The 13,899-nt window shown below is 36.4% G+C and overlaps 1 long non-coding RNA gene across 1 annotated transcript; it reads left to right on the forward strand.

Moving 5' to 3' along the window:
- Positions 1 to 3,934: 3,934 nt before the first annotated feature.
- Positions 3,935 to 13,505, forward strand: LOC110126386 (uncharacterized). The gene is made up of 4 exons (XR_002310402.2): positions 3,935 to 4,527; positions 9,020 to 9,396; positions 11,178 to 11,283; positions 12,127 to 13,505. It is a non-coding gene; the product is annotated as an uncharacterized lncRNA (long non-coding RNA).
- Positions 13,506 to 13,899: the final 394 nt, after the last annotated feature.

A 13,899-nucleotide genomic window follows, 5' to 3' on the forward strand; every position in this document is an offset into this window, starting at 1 on the left:
GGGGTTGGGGGCGGGGGAGGGCAGATGAGCAGTTGGCTGTCCCCATGGCAACACTGTGATGGCACTAATTGGAAGGAACAGGGATGTTCGAGGTTCTTAAATGCATTTTTCAAAAAACAAAAAATAAAAGAGATTAAAAACAATTCGAATGGAAGATGAATGATGTTATAATCAAAATAAAGGAGATTAAAAACAATTCAAATGGAAGATGAATGATGTTATAATCAAAGATTATAGGTGCTAGGTGCTACCTTTTGGCTGAAACAAAATAAAAAATAAACTTGTATAACAGATCAAAAATAGAGTGAGGAGGTGAGCAATAATGACCGTCCTGAGAGGTGGAAGAGATGTACATGGAGCTCATGAGTTTCTCGGAGCACCTGCGAGGCAGAAGCGATGACTGGACACGGTCCCCAGTTGGGACTGGGAATTGACTCCTGGCTCTGGCTCTGTACCTTAATTGGATTTCAGGCAAAGTTACTTCACTTTTCTAAGCAGTCATTTCCTCTTTTACTTGATGAAATAATGTGATTAAACTATGTGAAGAAAAAGTCCAAAGAGTTGGAAGTTTGACTCATCTGTTTGGATAGGAAATGAAATCTTAGAATAGTCTTTATAATAAAAGAAACAGAATGAGCTTCAATCATCTTCAGCATCACTTCATGAAATCATCGGTAATTTTAGGGTTATTCCTTAAGATTTCTCATGAGAGAGTGTGAAAAAGGAAAGTGTTAGCTGCTCTTTCTGCCAGGCTCCTCCATCCATGGAATTCTCCTGGCAAGAAAACAGGAGTGGATTCTTCCTGTATTCAGGAAGAATATGGATCTTCCCAATCCAGGCATCAAACCCAAATCTCCCACACAGGCGGTGGATTCTTTACCATCTGAGTCACCAGGAAAGCCCATTTAAGAGTTTATGCGAGTGTTTTTAGCTACATTGAGAATGATCCCAATTTATGCTCATTTTTAGCCAATAATCTATATTCAAAGAAGTAGTGCAGAGCTCTCTCTTTACTTATCGTATAATATGTATTCTATTTGGTATCAACTCCTCATGTTGATATTCTCTGTAATGAACCCATAGACTTTCATAATATTAAATTTCACAAACAAAAACAAAGATGAAACAATTTTCTTTTCTTTTTTTTTGGTTTGTTTTCCTTTTTTTTTTTTTAAGGTAATACTGCTGGTAAATAATACTATGCCCATTTAGAAATCTTTCCTTTTTCCTTCCTCCATCCCTCCCTCCCTTCTGCCCTCTGTCATCCATCCTTTCTTTCCTTTCTTTATTGTGTTTTCTACTAAGAAAAAATTTTAAGCATGGGTAGTTTTAGATGGAAAAATATTTTCTTGATTTCTATTTGGGGCTTTGATGTGCAGTTACTAAATTAGCAATAGAAGTCATTTGGTGTTGGTGTTTGCATCTAAATCTAAGCCGGGAAAGATGGGTTGATCCTGTTTGGAATTTTAACTTCAGATTCCTAAAGACCTTGCATATGTTTCCAAGGCTTTATAAAGATTACCTGACGATACTCTGCTGAGAACTGCAAAGCAATCAGAAGATGGATGCGGCCTCTACATTCAGTCATCTTCCTGCTGAAAGATATTTGAAAACAGCCCTGGCTGTTATTTTTTTTGTATCACTCTCTGATATCTTTAAAACTATAAAAAAAAAAAAAAAAAAAAAAAAAACAACCAAGGGGGCAGTGTTGAGCAAATATTCCCCAAGACATGTGCAAAAGCATGAAAATAAGTCGACTTAAAGCAAATCACCAATCTTTAGTCACTCGGATGTTTCTTCAAATAGAAACATTCTGCTGCTCTTGGAATAGCTATAAGAGCTCAATCTTGGGCAGTATCATCAAGTGTAGAAGTTTGGATTAAATTTATTCTTCTTCTCCCACCCCCTTCATCCCATGGACACACACAAACTGTCCTAAAGGAGAAATGTCATGTTTTGGAAAGAGATACTATTTACAAGTATGTAAATATACTGAATTTTAGGAGACATCTGTTTTGAATTTCTCAGTATACTGTGTATATTTTTATTCCACTATTTCTCCCAAAGTATTCCAGATTCGTGATAATGGATGTACAGCTAATTTTAAAATTTTACTGTCCACTTCAATAATGTATATTTAGTAACCACAGAGGTTTGCAAAAATTGTACTTTCAATATAAGACTGGTTTTAGCTAAAGTAAAAAGTTATATTTAACGGCAGCAGGAAAATTGAGCCCCTTGCCATTCTTTCTGCCGTATGCCACAAGCTATTTCCCAAAACAGAAAGGAAACTTAGTCTTTCGTGTCTTTTGCCTCCAAGGGACATTTTTAGCTTTTTTATACCAACTTTTTATCCCAAGGAAATGATAATATTTCTCTGCAGCACCCTCAGATGTTTTCAGTGTGATATGGGGAAACCGTGGTAACTTTAAAGTTCTCATTGAAAGGTCTTTCATGGAGTTAATTTTGTTAATTAGAATTACAGTCATATAATTTGGGGACACAGAATTGAACTTTTACAGTTTCTTTGAAGTCGGTATAAGTTAGCAACATTTTGTGTCTTTCAGCTGATCTTAACATAACTGGACAGAGTATCAAATTGAAAACGTGAAAGAAACTATTTTTAAGTGATCATTTAGGTCAAAAACACCATTTAGTAAACCATTTTTGCTACCCTAAAATAGCAAGAAGAATTGAGAGGATTTTTTTGACAAGTTATTGCCAAAATTATTTTTCTTTTTTTAACCATAAAAATAAAAGCTGAAAGTAGACTGAAGCATACTATATTTTTATAGATTTCTTTCCAAATAACAGATATTTCTCTGTAAATATCCTTATGTAAAGTATGCCTTTCCTGTGATATAAAGGATGAGGTGTGAGGAGAAACTAATTGAATTGCTCAAATTAGTCAACATGTTTGAAGCTATTTGAGGAATGCTTTAGCCTTTTAGGTAACTATGTAATAAAATTTATTATCTTCTTTTCAGAATTTCTTCTTGTGGGCAATAAGCAGAAATCCAAAGAAAATTTAAAAATGCAACTTTAGACGTAGTATGACGACCACAGTATAGACAGGCATCTCAGTGAGAAAGCTTTGCCGAAACATACAGTAAGAGTAATAACGTGACAGTGGTGCGATTATCGACTTTTTGGACGTGGATAGGAACTGAATCTAAAAAAGCAAAAGAAACATTGGGGGGAAAAAAGACTTGAATAAACTTTCTAACGGTATTTTTAAAGCTCTTTCTAACATCATCTTTTGGGGAAAATATCTTCTAGCTAACATGATGTTAAAGAAGAAACATCTAAGAAGGCTAAAACATTTTCCCTTGTGAGCTTGGTAATTGATAGCAACTTAACCATTAGTAAGTAAGCCTTTGTGTTTCTTTTGTGGAACAAATTTTCCATTTGCTGAGACTTTTTATAAGTGTCAATTTTGTTAATGTGACTGATTTTTGGAAAAACAAATCCTAATATGTAATCCAAATTCCACTGGGCCTTCAGAATTAATCGTCTTAGAAGATGAAACTATAACCCAGAGAATCTTCTCCTGACCACTTTTTGGAATTGTCTAAATCCAACCTTACTTACCTTCTAACCCTACTTTTTAAAGATACTGAAAGATGACAACTTTCCTCTAGTGATTCAATTTTCAAAAGAGTTGAAACATCCTTAATGTTACAAAGTTTGGTGCCTGTAACAGTTGATTGCTTCACAAGGACTGGAATGAAAAGATTGAGGCAAATTTTCACCTGTACTTAATGAAATACCTCTAAAGGTCATTGTGGTGGACAGAATCAGAGTATCTTATTTTTATTTTTACCAGATCTTTCCTCACTAGGAGAACAATATGTGGTTACAATATTTAGATTCTGGGGGGGGGGGCCACAAAACTCACTGCCAAAGGTATATTTCGACAGGAAGAGAAGAAGAAAAACTCATTTCCAAGGCGCACGTTTGTCTAACAGGAGGACATCACCTCCTTTTCTGCTCTCCCCATACAGTTTTTCACTAAAGCTTGGAGCAGCTAAAGAATGGGCCCCGTATTATTATTCTTTCCATAATACCCTCATCTGGAAAATAAAGATAACAGAAATGTTTTCAAAAATAAGAATATTATTGGAAGAAGTGTTAAGTCACTCAAAAAAATTCATTTAATGGCTGGAAACATATTCATGACTATGTTGTTACTTAGTCACTTAAATGGCATGGATTTGGCACATGATCAGGAGAAAGTATATGGTCTGTTGCATGCAAGAGTAAAAATTCCTAATTTAGTGAAACACTTTAAATAAAGAACAAACAAGAATTATTTGTCTAAAAGTTGGCCCTTGGTATTGCTTCGTATCAATGATTCTGGTGGCCAAGATCTGTGATGAGTCAAAACCTGTTCGAAGGTTTCCGTGTTAGAATTTGGGAGGATGTTTCGCTTCTGTGACTCTGACTTTAGATTCTAGAACATTCCGACGCGTGGGGCCCTCACGGGGAAGTTAGCTGCTCCCTTCACCCTGTTTTATGTCAAGCCAGGTAAATGCAGGGTGGCGGGGGTGTAGACTGTGTCTGGTGGACAGCTGGATATAGACCTGTGCCTGAGAATTAAGGAAGACACGCACACATATTGTGTGCTTACTGTATTCAAGGGATTATGTCAGGTCCCCAAGATCCACGGATGTTTGAGAAACAGTCCTGGACCTCAAGAGTCTCACTGCCTAGTGGCAGCACAGCCAGAGGAGGAGAGGCATACGCAATGTACCTTCACACAATGGCTGGTGTATCTATCTTTTATTTTTGAAGGTCATGTCACATTGAGAAAGATTCAATATAGAGGCTAGAATTCCACATCTCTTGGTGTACTTGTCCTTAACGCATGACACGTCCTTCTTCTCTCATTTGAAAGTCCAGTGGGAAATATCAAATGGCCTTGAAGTCTCAGAATATATATACAGAATCATTTATCTTGTCTTCTTGTGCAATTTTGATTTTGAAACTCCTTAGCTAATAATTTGGTAACAAAAAGTACTAAAATAGAAACTTATACATTGTGTACATACAGTGATGGAAAGGGGTTGGAGTAGGAAGTAGAATTCAATCACTGATAACTCATCCCCAATTATTCTGTGTTTCTGAGTCTCTCTGTCAATGGAGTATAACATTTAATGCTTTTAGAGAATAACTATCTGTCTGCATCCTATGGCTATGTTGTTGTTTTTCAGTAATATCTGACTCTTTGTGACCCCATGAACTGCAGCACAGGCTTCCCTGTCCTTCACTGTCTCCTGGAGCTCGCTCAAACTTATGTCCTCTGAGTCAGTGATGCCATCCAACCATCTCATCCTCTGCCGCTCCCTTCTCCTCCTGCCTTCAATCTTTCCCAATATCAGGTTTTTTTGTTTTGTTTTTTTTTTCCAATGAGTCAAATCTTCGCATCAGGTTGCCAAAATATTGGAGCTTAAGCATCAGTCCTTCCGATGAATATTCAGGGTTGATTTTCTTTAGGATTGGCTGGTTTGATCTCCTTGCAGTCCAACGGACTCCCAAGAGTCTTATCCAGCACCACAGTTCCAAAGCATCAATTCTTCAGCACTCAGCCTTCTTGCCTTGTGGAATCCACCCCGGTTCAATTCCGCGGTTAGCCAGATCCCCTGGAGAAGGGATAGGCTCCCCACTCCAGTGTTCTTGGGCTTCCCTGACATCTCAGACAGTAAAGGATCTGCCTGCAATGCAGGAGACCTGGGTCCCATCCTTGGGTTGGGAAGATCTCCTGAAGAAGGGAAGGGCTGCCCACTCCAGTATTCTGGCCTGGAGAATTCCATGGACCATGTAGTCTGTGTGGTCGCAAAGAGTCGGATATGGCTAAATGACTTTCACTTTCGCTTTTTTTCTTTTTTTCAGCCTTCTTTGTGGTCCAACTCTCACATCCCTGCATGACCACTGGAAAGACCATAGCTTTGACTATCCTGTGGCTATATGATGAGTTTATTTGTACAATGTCATCTTTTCCATAAAGCTTTACAGTACTTATGGGCATATCTATACTCTTATGCCTGAAATCCATTGATAGCTAAGCTTCCCCCATCCCCAAATCTGCATTTGTAGATCCTTTTCCAGAAGAAAGGTAACAGTATTTGCATTTGTGTACTTCTCATCATGAAAAAGCATCAGCTTCACGGTTGGAATGTTGCAGCTGCTCACCAGCCTCCAGGCAACACTAAAAACTAGGTTTAAGACAGGAAACCAGGAAGAGTGTTGTATTTAATTGGAGTTTCAGAGAGGATATAAAAAAAAGCACCAACATTGACTTTGATCTGAGATTATCGGGTTAATACCCTCACTGATTAAAAACTGTTAACTCTAGAGCCACTCTATCATGAATAGTAAACAACAGTTGTTGAAAATAGTTCTACAAATGTGTCACTTTGTCAGTTTCCTTCTGCATTAATCTCTAATAACCATTTATGAGTAATACAGGAGAGAGACTGCTTGTTAATTAAGTCCAAAAGGAATAACTCTGAAAAATATGATAAACTTATCACATATCTTTGCCAGAAGCTAGGTATTTTCTCCCCAGATTGATTAGTAGTGTTTAGGTGTCCTTACAGGGTTGTAAATAGTGACTTCATAAAGATTACTTAAAACATAATTTTCTACTATTACCTACTACCATTAAAGATGCTTTAACTCCATCTCGCATAGATTTTAATTTATCATATGGTCCTTTTTGAATCTTTAAGTCATTTGATTTATTTTTGTAACATATGTTAATATGAAAGGGAAGCAACTCAACAGTGAAGATTTTAAAATTTGGATGAAAGGAAACTTTTTTCTTTCTTCTTTCTCTCTTTTGTCTCTGTCTCTGGAAACATTTTAATATATAATAATTTTGGTATAACTGTTTTGGAGGAGAAACAGTTATAAAGAATATAATGAGTAGTTTAAAATTGTTAAAATATCTGGATTATTGCTACATATTTAATAAGGAACATTCTTAGAATAGCACAAACATAAAGTAATATCTGAATGAAGTCTTTTGTCTTTTCTCTCCTCAATTATGATTTCAATGAATCCATTTGCCACACGGTCCTATTGTTTAAGGAACAAGCTGATCTATTAATATTTCTTTAAAAAGTACTGTGGATTGTTAACTAAATATTGGGTTTTTGCCTATTTGTTCTCTTAAAATGTAGAATGGAGGAAATATTAAGGCCTATACATTTATTCTCTTTGATGAAAATAAAAAAGAATAAAAATATAAAACCTTAGAATATCATATCTAGAAGAAGTCATTCATCAGCATTCAAAATAATTCTTTGGACAATTAATCCAAATGTGTCATATGGCATCTATGTGAGGAGCGACTGCTAAAGTATTTCATTTTCATAACATTTATTGAGTGATGTGATAGTTAACTTTAATGGACTTGACTTTTGGTTAGAATCCTTTCTTGGCCCACAAGTCACCTGTAGAGAAAACCTGCTGGTCATTATCAGGAAAGGTTCTTGCACATCCAAGTTTCCTTTAGATTTTTCTTTAAGGATAAATTCATATAAAAGTGATTTTGGAGAACTGCCTGACAATCCAGAGGGCAGTACTTGCTACCCACCCCCCCCCCCCCAAAAAAAAAAAGTGATTTTGATGCAGTAATCCAAAAGCTGTGTAATGCGTACTGGAACTTCATATGAAAAACCTTTATAAACTGCCATATTTTCTGAATATAGTATTTTATATGCTATTAAAACCACAAGAAGTAATCTTTTAATAGAGATACAGCTTGTACTTAAAGGTTATCAAGTTCTGCTGACCTCATCTATTTTAAAATTTCTCTGTGGAACGACCCCTAGAAAACTATTGTACACTACTTTACATCGTAACTTCTGTTTTATAATTCCCATGGATCATTTTTGTTTAATATTTTCATTTCCCTTTTACCTTCCTAACCATTCAAAGTTTTTTGTTGTTTTGTTTTTTACTACAGAGTTAGTGCTTACTAAAAACTCATGGGAAATAAAATTGTATTATATACATTGTTTCACACAGGTTGATGTAAAAAACATTTGGTATCCTGTTGAATGAAAGAACAGAACAGATGCTTGTATATTTTATGAAGCCAGAAATACATTCACAATATCTTCCAAAAATAGTAAGGCATTCTAATAACACAGTTCATGAGGAATGAAGTCAAAAAGCTTGGACTAGTCAAGGTTGTAGACTATATTACGAATGAAGCTCGGATGGTTTGAAAGATTTTATCCATATTCTAAATATCTGGTTTTAATCACTCAATTTATAATGTAACAATATAATGTAATGATTGTTTTAAATGAAAAAAAAACTAGCATGTGTTATTTTGGATTATGCATATCTGATCTCTTCCACTGACAAATTTTAAACATATATAAGCAAGAGATCTACCTCTTTTCAAAAACTAGATGATTTTCTAGCAAAATACTTATTTTCTGTGGAACAGTATTGCTCTTAATTTTCTAAGATTAATTTATTGGATTAAAAATAAACCAGGATAAGACAAGTTGAGTTACTATAATGGTAGTGTTCTCTAGGGGTTAATTTTTTAATTATTTTGAATAGTGGTCAATGTATGTCTCCTTTCCAAACTGAAGGATGCATCAGCCACTCCTGCAAAGTCTTAGAACACAAGCATTATATTTCTTTGTTAAAAATAAACACTGCTGAACATGGCATTGGCACAGTTTGCCGAAGTCATGATGGCTATACTATTGACATAATGCTTCATCATTATGGAAAAAAAAAAAAAACTTAGTTTCAACCATGATTTGAATCTTTTCACTGTATTCTGTTCACGCCAAACTCAACACCATTCTTGTGCCTTCTCCTATCAAAAAGGTTTTATTCTTGTTTTAAAAATGTACTTGTTCGTTGGTTCTTTAAATGATTTATTGTTCATAAAGGAATAGTTTTGATAGCTCAGAATAACAACAAAATAGCTAATGATTTTTGGGGAAATGTAGTATTGTATATATCTTCTTTCCTTTCTTTGCATCAGGAAGAAGTCTAAATTTCAGAGCAAAGAAACACTGACATATTTTTCCCAGCAGACAAACTTTGAAACATCAAAAAGAAAAATGAAGATTTGATCACTGTTTAAATATACAATAATACTGAAACACAGGTCTAATTATATGTAACACCCATGACATACTTACTTGATTGAAAATGATTTCTGATAGCAGCTCAAGGACAAGAAACTATTTTGAAAGGTGATCAGGAAAAGCCATCTTGACTGTGTCAATTGACGATGAAGATAGAGATGCATTAGGTTAATGACGCAGGAGCGTTTGAGATGAAGGATAACTTTTAAGTCAACCCCCAGCCTTTTGAGAACCACCTGTCTTGGGAGAGCCAGTCTGTACCACCTACCAGGTAAGAACGCAGCACGACAAAGAGCGGACCTTACTGGGAATGTTATTTTGCTGGTCTTTAAAGAATGAGCTATTTGGAGGCTACTTAGAAAGAAAAAAAAATCTAGCATTTCTCTTTTTTCAGTCTTAGAAGTGGGAAAGCAGCAGTTTGTGAACCATTAAAATCTTAGGAGACATGTTTAAATCTCTATCCCTTAAATAATGAGCGTCACGCCTGCCCTTGCAAAATTATCTATTATAAAGGATTGTTTAGCAATAAAGTGAACTAGTGAATGTGACAGTGATTTTGTGTAACCGTGATGGCGAGTGGCAGGTCCCAGAACAAAGGCCCAACTCTTACTTTCTAGTTATTGTGCTGTGTTTCCCAATGAGGTGCATCTTTTAAACTGCTGAAATTCACATGCAGAGAAAACCTTCAGACATATACACATAGTTTGCATAAAAAACATTTTTAATCCAACCTGTGATAATAAATGGTTAATATAAGAAAAGTAAGATAAGCACAGAATATATCAATAGTTCTACATTTTTATTAAAAGTGATGTTCATTTGGGGGTTATGCTGGTTCTTCCTTAACCTTCTCTACTAGATTAAAACTCTGTAAATACTTGAGGTAGCGTATGGTTTTTAAACAGGCAACCCATAAATTATCTGTGAATACTACCAAAAACAGACATCAGAAATCTTTCCAGAGAATACAAATTTCTTTTAAAATGATAAAGGCTCCATAAGTGTCCATTGGACTGATTTGCCTGTGGAAAAATATTTCTCAGTGACTTACGGTATATTTTGGGACATATATACCAGCGGTCCCCAACCTTTTGGCACCAGTTTCATGCAATACAATTTTTCCATGGACCAGGAGTTGGGGGAAATGGTTTTGGGATGATTCAAGTGCGTTACATTTACTGTGCACTTTATTTCTATTATTACATCGGCTCCACTTCAGACCATTAGGCATTCGATCTGAGGTTGGGGACCCCTGATACATACAATATGGGTTTCATATGTAAAAATTCGATTCATATACACATTACGCATCAATCATTTTTTTCTCATTACTGGTAACTTTGCCAAATAGTACAAAGGTTGTGCTAGAAATGAATCTCTTCTCCAAAAAAAATTCATAAGGACATTTTACAAAGTGAGTAGTATGGGATCATTTCCATAGTTTATGGGGGAGAAAAACCAGAACGTTCCAGGCCCTTTGCCGTCAGCAGGAGGAAGGGTTATCAGTAATTACGAGGCTGTTGGAAAACAAAATTATAGGCCCCTCCGGGGCGTCAGTGTTTCAACAGTGAAAGCTGGTCTGATCGGAGCCAAGCTCTGGCATGACTTGCCTGCTTTCTCTGCCTCCCCGGTGAAGAACCATGTCCAAGTGTTCAGCTTGGCGCTCTCTGCGTTGACTCAGGCGCTGACGCTTTGAAGCTTCCACTCTTCTATTGAAGTAGCCAGAAGCCCCAATAATTACAATGATAATTACCCAGAATGAGCACCCGTAATAGGCTGTGTAATTGGTAAGGTGAAAGTGCCAGTGCTGAAGCACTTCAGGAGATCTCACATCTGAAAGAGAGAGAGAAACCCTCTGAGAGGATGGAAACGGACCTACGGAAGGGGTCGGGGCCCCAGTTAAGGGGCATCCCAGGTACTGCAGGTTTCAGAGAGCGTGAGGCAGCAGCGGCTGTTTTTCTAAGGCAACATTTCTCGCTCTTTCTATTTTGAAAAGATTCATTTCCATGAACAGAAAATAAAGCTGATTAAGCCATAAATATTCATGAACAGGAGCTGCCCCTAAAGTGTCGAGATGAAGTAGCATGAAGCAGAAGACTTGTGCGGTAGGAGAGTCCGCTTCCATGTCGCTGGTCCAGCTCAGAGCCTGGTGCTCAATGTAGGTCAAGGCGGCAGGCGGGGGGAAGGACCACAGGATGACATTGGGATGCTCTATTTCACACACTTGCCCTCTGGAAGGACTGGCGGAGGCAGTCACTTAAATTAAGCACAGGTCATCAGACAAGATATATAATCTATTCCTAAAGCAGACAACTCGAGCATTCCAAATCCCCGTGGCCTTTTACCGGGGCTCATCACACTGCCTCCCCATGTTCCTCTGTCAGTTCATGTTAGGGTTGGCTGTGCTTAAAAGTGATATTTCTTGTATCCTGTGACCTTCTCGCTCAAAGCAAAGAAATGGCTTTGGTTTATTTATGACCTACTAACCTTAAGGAAAACTGAAATACTTAATGTTTTCACAAGCTTAGGGATGGAGAAATAAAAGCTAAAATAAATCTGGCTTTGATACAAATTGTTCTTTTTCCCCCCACATGACCCTCCAAAATGATGGGAAAGTGTAGAGGAAGATATTTGTCCATAAATGGCCTATGTCTTGTGGCTCTTTTTCCTTCAAGGAAAACTATGCAAAAATTCAGATTGCTGCCATCTGCTTAGAATTCTGGAATTGTGACACTGTGTTCCCCCAAAGTGACATTCTATGCTTTCTTGCAGAAAATGTAAAACCTTGGTACTGTCAAATCTCAGTGCTTTAAAGATAAATATTTTACAGCCAAGATTAAGTCGTGAAAATAAAGACATGGGAAACATAGGATTAGAAGATACTAGTAATTGAAAGCCATGCTTGAAGCAGTGAAAAATTAAGTTGAATCAGCAAGTAAAGCAAAGTACAGAACAAAAACGTGGGAGAATATAGGCCTCTAAAAGTTTCTTTTCTTTCCAGTACTAGGGTGCCTGCAAGCAAGAACAAGATCCTATTTTCCAGTGGTGGAAAGGTAAACTGCTCTGAGAGGAGGCACCATCTTCAACAAAGTATAACCAATCATGTATTCCATTTAGTCTAAGGAAGAAGAAAGAATTAACTGCTGAATTTACTACAGCTATTTTATGTGTAAATGAAATTTAGTCAAATTTCTTTTTGTTATAAGTGAGCCATTTTTATATTTAAGAATTTTAAGTTAATTATATTCTGCTAAGGACTTCTAGGAAAGTCTGCTGGAAAATGAAGAAAAATAAGGTTATGTGTTGCAATTAATTCCAACTGCCCTAGAGCTTTGCTTATTAGTAGGCCAATGCGTGTTTTATGTTCATGCAAAATACACAATTTAGAGCCTTTTTTTATTCAGAGCATCCCTATTATACAAATGTTAGCAGATGTACCCAGAGATGAATAGGCGTGATTGAAAATGGTTGCATATTGACCTGACACTAATATCGCCATGTGCAGGCAACAGAGCGCGAGGGATACAATTTCATTTGTAATTGATCATGCAAACAAGTGCACGCCCAGTCCCATGATAGTAGTCTTTCCATCTCCAATACCTGCTGAGCATGCACACCCTCCCAAGGAGTTTTATCCTGTAGGGGAATGTACTTATTTCAAAAGAATGAAACACGACGAAGTTCAAATTAGTCACTGTTTTATAAGATTATGTGTCACCTCAGTATGAACTCCCAAGAGATCACTAAACTCTCTGCCCTGAAAAAAAAAAAAAGTCTGGAAGGTATGAAACAATTGGTAGCTTTAAAATATTTTAGCTGAGTAAGATACTGGATTGTATACAAGTTGAGAGGGACTGTTCCACTTATATTCCAAGAACGATGGTCTTAATGGAATAGACTGTGATCACCTTCAAGGTAGGAGCACAGATTGTTGTGGTTTGGGTCACCCATGGATAATTATAACCTGCTGGGTGCCAGTTTGAGTGTATGAAATAGTGAAATTCTGCCGTGATTTTGATACATGCAAAAGGACTTTTTTAAAAAAGATGGATGACAGAAAATTGTTGAAAATGGGCCTAGAAATATATTCACTGGAGTTCACAGTAATTTAAAGTATAAGTCACAAAACCCTGTTGGAGAAAGGGAATACGAAAAGAGCAGAAACAAATAAACAAACAAAAAAAGGGTTAGGATTTTCATGTCCAAAACCTTGGAAATGAACAGCTTTGTAGCACAACTAGATTGTACCTTTCGCGGTATCAATGAAATCTTTGTACCATAAGCTAAGAGAAATGTATTGAGTTGGTTTCATTTATTTTTTTGTTCAGTAGTTTTGAAATGATGCTAATTTTAAAACCCTCTTTTAGAAAAATGTAAATCTATTAAATATAAAAGGATAACATTGACTAACATTAATATGATTTTAGGTAATGTAAGAAAATTCTATTTAATTTATGTAATCCAAATACATCATGTTTACCTACCATAAGCATAACCACATTTAAATTATGAGATATTGTTTTGATTTGATACCTCAAGCTACTTTGAATAACAAATTCTCCGTGTCATTAACAGTGAGATAAATTCATCCCTGGAACTAAGCCAAGAGAGGCCTTTTTTTTTTTATTTTAGCTCAATGAAACAGATCCTTCTCTCTCACATAATGTGACATGGAGGTCTGCCAAACTCTTGGCTGGAGGAATCACGCTTCTTCTTTCTTTTTCTTCAGAAATGGCTTAGAATGCATAGAATGTATGACTACAGCGTCTCTGCT

The sequence above is a fragment of the Odocoileus virginianus genome, chromosome 11 (assembly GCF_023699985.2).
Source record: "Odocoileus virginianus isolate 20LAN1187 ecotype Illinois chromosome 11, Ovbor_1.2, whole genome shotgun sequence".
Classification (NCBI taxonomy): Eukaryota; Metazoa; Chordata; class Mammalia; order Artiodactyla; family Cervidae; genus Odocoileus; species Odocoileus virginianus.